Source organism: Poecilia formosa, unplaced genomic scaffold, assembly GCF_000485575.1.
Source record: "Poecilia formosa unplaced genomic scaffold, Poecilia_formosa-5.1.2 Scaffold249, whole genome shotgun sequence".
NCBI lineage: Eukaryota > Metazoa > Chordata > Actinopteri > Cyprinodontiformes > Poeciliidae > Poecilia > Poecilia formosa.
Window position 1 is genome coordinate 152,137 of NW_006800188.1, and position 8,246 is coordinate 160,382.

An 8,246-nucleotide genomic window follows, 5' to 3' on the forward strand; every position below is an offset into this window, starting at 1 on the left:
TGAAGTTTTGCTGCTCACTCTGTTGCTGTTTCAGATTTAAAGTCGTGATCTAGATGGACATTACAAACATGTCGTCCTTCACAGTGGTTGATGTGGATTCAGGTTGTTCCTTCCTTTTCGCCCCTCTCCCCCACTTGGTCTTGGCGTTGCTGCAGCGAAATCCTCCCCCGTCTCCTCCGGCTTCCTGTCAGTCCAACTGATTTTGGCGTTGGATCTTTGGGTTGTCCAGATCGTCCCTCAGGAAATGTCCATGTTGTCCACAGATGAAACAAGCGTCAACAGTTCAGTCGTCTTCTCTCACAGCTCCGAAGCATGTTTAGCTTTTCTTCCTCTACGCTGATATTAGACAGCAGACCAGTGGAGGTTGTTAAAGCTCAGTCTCACACAGTTTTCAGTCCAAATGCCCAACAGGAGACCGACAGTTGTCCCCTGCAGGTGATGGAGGTCTTTTTTGTCTTCTTGATCCTCCAGATCTTCTCCATCATTTTCATCGCCTGGATTTCTAGGAGGGACATCATCTGGTCCATGGGAGGACAGGTTTGAGGAGTTGAGGTCAGAGGTCAGATGCACCGCGAGGCTCAGACAGAGGGAAAGAGAAAGAGCAAATAGAAAGAGATTAGGGTTTGTTTGGTCATTTTCCTTGTTGTTTTCTATACATATACATTTATATTTATGAATCTTATTTTAACCTTTTACGTGATCATATAGTTTAGTCATTTATTATCCATCCAGTATTATGGCTCCTGTTTGTGGAGGTTTTTCTGTGTCTGGATCTGTTTTCCCCTGTGAGTCTCTGTGCCGTCTTGATTGTTCCGAGGTGTGTCTAGTCTCCCTAATTGCCCTCTGTGTATTTAAGCCCACCTGTTGTCCCTGTTCTTTGTCAGATACTTGTCGTATGTCGTTCGTTGTTGACTTTTAGTCAGTCTACTCAGTTGGACTGTTAAGTCCTGAGAGTCTGTACAATTAGTCGTTGTCAGGACTCAGGACTGTTTGTCCTGAGTCGACGTTAGCTCTATTCTGTGACAAATTCCAGCTGCTCTGTTGCTACCGGTATGAGCTTAGCCTCCGTTTCTGCCGTGCTGCCAGTTCCTGGACTGTTGTGAGCTTCTCATCATTAAATATTCATCTTCATTCATCTACACCCTGGGCTTCGTCTGCGTTTTCTCTCTTCACCTCACCTCAACTTCATGATACTTAGAGCTGCTTTTAGCATGAAAGGGTCCCTTATAAATAAAATTAATTAATTGATTGATCCTTTTAAGTATTTTTTTTTTACATTTATTTGTTCAAACAAACAAAAGAAAAATTAAACATATGTAATTTGTCAACAAAAGATTTATGTTCAGCATTTAATTCCAAACAATTCACCCTGAGGTGGAGGTTGCGTGCTGGAGCCACTTAGACCCATTCTTCTAGAATTGGGTGGGATATCCTCTTTAGCCTGCAAACGTCTTCACAGAATCCAACAAATCAACTTTGTGGTCACTCTGCCTCTTAAGCCTCTAAGAGGGGCCTTTATTTCCGATAAAAGTCTTTAGGATTCCAAAATGGAATCCTACAGTCGCTATACCTCCACCGGACCCCGACATCCTTGGAGCATTAAAATAGCCGCAGTTCCGCGGTACAAGTTCATTAAAAATGCTGGAGTCACCCAAACCACTTGTCCATGATTGTGTTAATAAAACATCCAATCAATGAGAGGAAAAGAAATCCCTAATGACGAAAGTTTTATTTGTCAGCGACCTGGCATTTACCAAACCGATCCTAGCAGAAATCGACGGGTCTACACCATCAGCTGGCGTCCGGTGCTCTCGGCAAAGAGGCCGCAGGTTGCTAGGATTCACCCTGTGTCTACAGGGTCGAGGAGCGCAGGGACCTGTGGTAGTGCCTGTGGTCATCGGGGCCCTCGGGGCAGTCACCCCAAAACTGGAGCAGTGGCTAAAACACATCCCAGGAACAGCATCAGACATCTCAGTCCGGAAATGTCAGGTTCTAGGCAGCTAAGATACTGCGCAGAACCCTCAAGCTCCCAGGCTTCTGGTAGAGGACCCGAGCTCAGAGGATGAAAGAGACCACCTGCGGAAAGGTGAGAAGGGAATTTATATAAATATGAATAAATATACATATATACACATTGTCTGAGTATCTCCAAGTAGGTTTGATTTTAACTAGTGTTTCACCTTGCAGTAAACTACATTATTTTTTTCTTATGTGCACAACTATCAAACATTTCCCAAATAAAATGTGACCCAACACTGAAACTGTGAGTTTCTGTAACAGTACATGTTGAGTAACTAAGGGAAATAACATAAACATACAATATTTAGGGCTCTCTAACAAGCACCATGATGTGCAGAAGTGCTCACATCCCATAACTATTTCTAGCATTTGCAATGCTGCCGCCACAAATTCCAAGATATTTTACAACAAAGATGATTACTATAGATCAACACAAAGTGCTGCATAACTGTAAAGTGTAAGGAAAATAATTTGCAAACTTTCTACCTTTCTGATAACATTTTAAAACTTGGAAATCGGACTCGTTATCAAATTTCTGGGTCTCGTCAGAGAACTTGGGAACAGAAAATTTAACAAGGCAAGTGATATCAGATCGGAACCTGTCCGAACAATATCAGATGACACATAGGGTGCTCACAGAAAGGAACATTTTAGGGCTGCTTTTAAAGCGGGTGTTTCTGTTTTTTAACAGAATTTCTTTAACTCAAAAGAGTTAAAACCAGTTCTTAGGAGTTTAAGATGAATGGTGTTTTTTTTTTCTTCTTCTCATTTCTTCCTTTGATATGATTCTGCTTAAACATCTCTTTCTGTAAATATTTCTGTCTTTCTTCTGTAGCCTATACTTGGTATCACAAAACATTAGGCAATATCAATATCTAACAATGGTAATATTAGCCTAAATGCAGCCAGTAGCATGTGAGCTATAGCTAGCATGTTGTCATACATTGACTTCCTCCATTGAGTGTGCTAAACATGGTTAATAAATAAACAAAATAGCTAAAAAGCTTATTTTAGGAAAAAGGCTACTGTTAATGTGGGCAGTAGTTACATTAGAAATGTTTGTGATAATGTTTGCGCACTGATTTCTGATTTTTACTTTTCAAAAGTAAGAATTAATTGTTACTTCGTGGCACTTGGTTACCAGTAAACACACTCATCTCTTATCAACAGATTAACAACAAATAATGTTATTGTTCAAAAAACATATTTCTTCTGCTCTTTTGAAATACAATTTATTTTATACTTGTTAAGAATTGTGTAGTTGGTGAATTTTGCAGGAAAGTTGGTTCTTTTTGTTATTAGTAGTAGATATATTATAAAACACGAATTCAACACAAAAATAAAAATCTCAATTTATACTTCGTGGCAGTCCGTTACCAGAAAAAACCCCCGCTTATCTCTTAACACCAAATTAATAATGAGTAATATTGTTTATAAGACATAAGCTCTTTCGAAATAACGCTTACCTGATTATATACAAGACATTTACCGTTGGCAAATTTTGCAAAAGTAAAAATCAGATGTTCACTTCGTGGCACTTGGTTACCAGTAAACAAACTCATCTCTTAGCAACAGATTAGCAACAAAATTTGTTATTGTTCAAAAAACAAATTTCTTCTGTTCTTTTGAAATACCACTTATTTTATACTTGTTAAGAATTGTGTAGTTGGTGAATTTTGCAGAAAAGTTAGTTCTTTTTGTCATTAGTGGTAGATTTATTATAAAACACATTCAACGCAAAAGTAAAAATCTCGATTTATACTTCGTAGCAGTTCGTTACCAGAAAAAAACCTGCTTATCTCTTAACACCAAATTAATAACAAGTAATATTTGTTTATAAAACATAAGCTCTTTTCAAATAATGCTTATCAGCTTAGATACAAGAAATTTACCGTTGGTTCATTTTGCAAAAGTGAAAATCAGATGTTCACTTTGTGGAACTTGGTTACCAGAAAACGCGATCATCTCCTAGCAACCGATTAACATATTAGTAACAAAAATTCTTGTTGTTCAAAACATATATTTCTTCTGCTCTTTTGAAATGCCACTTATTCTTACACTNAATAATTAGGTCATTAGCAAGGCTCAGGAGAACCGATCTACACAGGGAGGAGGTAATTAAGCCATTTCATTCCACTGTTTTTTACCTGTGGCACATCTAAACACTGCAGGACAGCGGCCCTTGAGGACTGGAGTTTGACACCCCTGTATGACAACCTGTGAATGACAGGTTAAACATCTCTTTCTGTAAATATTTCTGTCTTTCTTCTGTAGTCTATACTTGGTATCACAAAACATTAGGCAATATCAATATCTAACAATGGTAATATTAGCCTAAATGCAGCCAGTGGCATGTGAGCTATAACTAGCATGTTGTCTTACATTGACTTCCTCCATTGAGTGTGCTAAACATGGTTAATAAATAAACAAAATAGCTAAAAAGCTTATTTTAGGGAAAAGGCTACTGTTAATGTGGGTAGTAGTTACATTAGAAATGTTTGTGATAATGTTTGCACACTGATTTCTGAGTTTTACTTTTCAAAAGTAAAAATTAATTGTTACTTTGTGGCACTTGGTTACCAGTAAACACACTCATCTCTTAGCAACAGATTAACAACAAATAATGTTATTGTTCAAAAAATATATTTCTTCTGCTCTTTTGAAATACCATTTATTTTATACTTGTTAAGAATTGTGTAGTTGGTGAATTTTGCAGAAAAGTTGGTTGTTTTTGTTATTAGTAGTAGATATATTATAAAACACGAATTCAATACAAAAGTAAAAATCTCAACTTATACTTCGTAGCAGTTCGTTACCAGAAAAAAAACCCCTGCTTATTTCTTAACACCAAATTAATAATGAGTAATATTGTTTATAAAACATAAGCTCTTAAAATAATGCTTATCAGCTTAGATACAAGAAATTTATCGTTGGTACATTTTGCAAAAGTGAAAATCAGATGTTTACTTTGTGGAACTTGGTTACCAGAAAACGCGATCATCTCCTAGCAACCGATTAACAGATTAGCAACAAAAATTCTTATTGTTCAAAACATATATTTCTTCTGCTCTTTTGAAATGCCACTTATTTTACACTAACAAGAATTGTGCAGTTGGTGAATTTTGTAGAAAAGTTACTCTTTTTGTCATTAGTGGCAAATATATTAAACACACATTCAACACAAAAGTAAAAATCTCGATTTATACTTCGTGGCAGTTCGTTACCAGAAAAAAAGCCCGCTTATCTCTTAACACCAAATTAATAACAAGTTATATAGTTTTTAAAACATAAGCTCTTTCAAAATAACGCTTACCTGATTATATACAAGACATTTACCGTTGGGAAATTTTGCAAAAGTAAAAATCGTCAGATGTTCACTTCGTGGCACTTGGTTACCAGTAAACACACTCATCTCTTAGCAACAAAAATTGTTATTGTTCAAAAAGATAAAATTAGTTTTCTGCTCTTTTGAAATACCACTTATCTTACACTAACAGGAATTGTGCAGCTGGTGAATTTTGCAGAAAAGTGCTTGTTTTTTTTGTTTGTCATTAGTGGTAAATATATTGTAAAGCAGACATTCAACACAAAAGTAAAAATCAGATTTACTTCGTGGCAGTTCGCTACCAGTAGAAATCGCTCAACTCTTAACACCAAATTAATTATTCTGTGTTTTTTTAGGGTAGAATAATAGGTGCCTTGTGCATTGCATGGAAGCATTGAAAAACAGTGTAAACATTGGTGTTCGTGCTGACAATGATGGACTTTGTTTATTACAGGTTACTTCTGAAAGTGTTTGATTTCACTCGATTTTATTTTGGGGTATCTGAGAAACACCCCAAAATAAAATCAGGTGTACTGAAATGCACCCCAGATTTTTCAGTTAAAAAATAAATAAGTAAAATGATAAGATTATTTTGATTTCCCAATAAAATATCAGGCTGCAGTGATTTGATCTACCAATTAAATTATATTACGTTACCAATAGGAGAAACAAACTATGGCACAGTTCAAAGGGTGTAAATAACAGTATTTTATTGACTACTCCATTGCAGTGATGGAGAAAGACTTTATAACTGCAGATTACATCAATAGGCAGCTTAATGAAAGCCAGGAATAAAATAAATTAAATAAAGCTTGCCGTAATTTGCGATGAAATAAAACATATGAAACGAAACTTCCACAGGTAGGACGTATTTATAAGAAATCTGCTGAGTAAGCAGTATGTGACGTAGCATCGATGTGTGCATGCGTCCGCCATATTGAATGTGGAATATGTGTCAGTAAGCTAATACAGGTAAATGAACCGAGCTTAAGAAACTGCCGTTCGATAAAGTATTTTGAGTTAATTCCTGTCATTGACACATTTTCTCACACACACTAATATATTTGGCAATCAAAGAAATGACTAAAGACAGAGTTTCTAACTTTTGATGTGATTATTTAATTGTATCGGGGGATTTCTGAATAAAGAGCACAATGTTTTTATTTGATAGAAATGATTCTGATCATTTTTATATTAACATTGATGAACAGACACTTTTACAGTGTTTAAAGAACATATTTACATATTTACATAATTCCATAATTTAATGTACATTTAACATTTCAAGACAACAAATAATTTTCTTGTATTTATTTTTTATACATTGAGAAATGACTTTTGACTTATAAATCAGTCATTGTCAAACATTAAACTACATATTTTTCTTACTTTTTTCCAGAGAAAAAGATATGAATTACAGTATGTCAACTCTGCTATTGACAGCAAAGAGTGAAAATAATTCTAACAGAGTAAATTATTCTTATTTCATTACATAAACTGCATTAATACACTAATACTTCAGATTGAGATATTTACACAAAAAGTGAAAGAATAAATCATTTATCTATTATACTGGGAACACTGGTCACAGGCAGGGCTTCAGTCTGCTGGTCACACTGGGAGAACTCCAATGACTTCCGAGACGTCCTGGTTCACAGGCTAAAGCCAAGGAGAAATTATTCAAACACGTAATAGAAAATATGTTTCCTTCACATTCAGAAAAATACATTTTCAGCATGTTGGGCTGTGACTCGTAGCATCTTTATAGCTAAAGACCGACATGGTGAAGCTGAGCTGGGGAACAGAGACTGAAGAACAGTAGTTCCAGTTCTGATTCTGACTGATCTTTCCTTACTAAATCCTCTGGTTTTTAATGAACTTCTCCTCTAACAGCGGTTTTTCATCAGCTCTCTCTCATTAGTTAACAGTATGAAAACGTTAGCTGCTACGCTAAAAATCAGCTGTTATTTCGGGCCAATTAGGAAATACTTTTCGGTTGTTTAGAAGCGAATTTCTGGCTGCAAAGTCAAGTAATTTTGATCTTTCATCCTTACCTGTGAAAGGTAATGCCAGTGAATCCATTTTGTTGCGTAAAACGGTTGAAACAAGTCCACACAGCACAGGACTTAAGGAGCTCCGATCGCTCTGCTGCCACATAGAAGATGGCGGGCGCTGTTACGTACGACTCAGGGCTCCATGAGGGGTCTACGTATTGATGTCTATGGCACTGATAGTCAGTGCTTCCGGGACAGATCGTGCAGTGACGACACATAGAAATGAAGACGTAGATGTCGCCTCTAACACTAAAAGCGTACGTCAGTATCGCCCCCTTCGTGTCAGGTGGACACAGCTCCCCGTGGTCCGGACCAATGCAGCTAAACACCGACAAAATCCAGATTTCAGCTTTTTTTTAGCTTCTTATTAAAATTTTCGTATTGAAATTGTTTTAATTTCAATACGACCTTCCAGCTTTCTTCCGCTTTTATAATTTAAATATTTTATTTAACAGCCTTTTGATCCATCATGTGTTACAGCAACACTCCGGATTCCAGAGTCAGATTAAGTTAACAAGTAAAAGAAAAAAAATAAATAAATAACGACTCGACTGATAATTGTATTTTTTGGGATTTTGCTACCTCTAAGGTAGAATATTACAGAAATAATATGTGAAATATTTATGTGTAATCTATGAATATATAACGTTCACATTTCAAAAAGTAAATTAATTTTTCCTTAATATTCTAACATTCTTTCTTTTTACTTTTTTAAATCTTCCCTTTTTTCCTATGACTTGAGGTTTAAGTATGTTTAATGTCTATGTTGTGAGCGTGTGCAATCAAATTTAAATTCTTTGTGCACACAGGCGAGCCAGTCAAACTTATTCTGGAAGGTTAACTTATAT

General features: G+C 36.1%; 3 long non-coding RNA genes across 3 annotated transcripts in view; 1 reads left to right on the forward strand and 2 right to left on the reverse strand.

Moving 5' to 3' along the window:
* Positions 1-737, reverse strand: part of LOC107838395 (uncharacterized) — a 6,879-nt gene extending 6,142 nt beyond the window's left edge. Inside the window, exon 1 of the long non-coding RNA XR_001664454.1 lies at positions 690-737. This is a non-coding gene — a long non-coding RNA (uncharacterized LOC107838395). The remainder of the gene's footprint in view (positions 1-689) is intronic.
* LOC107838394 (uncharacterized) overlaps positions 1-1,262 on the forward strand; it is a 7,446-nt gene extending 6,184 nt beyond the window's left edge. The window contains exon 2 of the long non-coding RNA XR_001664453.1: positions 756-1,262. This is a non-coding gene — a long non-coding RNA (uncharacterized LOC107838394). The remainder of the gene's footprint in view (positions 1-755) is intronic.
* LOC107838393 (uncharacterized) overlaps positions 1-3,585 on the reverse strand; it is a 10,953-nt gene extending 7,368 nt beyond the window's left edge. The window contains exons 1-2 of the long non-coding RNA XR_001664452.1: positions 3,486-3,585; positions 1,571-2,076 (exon numbers count right to left, since the gene is read on the reverse strand). This is a non-coding gene — a long non-coding RNA (uncharacterized LOC107838393). The remainder of the gene's footprint in view (positions 1-1,570; positions 2,077-3,485) is intronic.
* Positions 3,586-8,246: the final 4,661 nt, after the last annotated feature.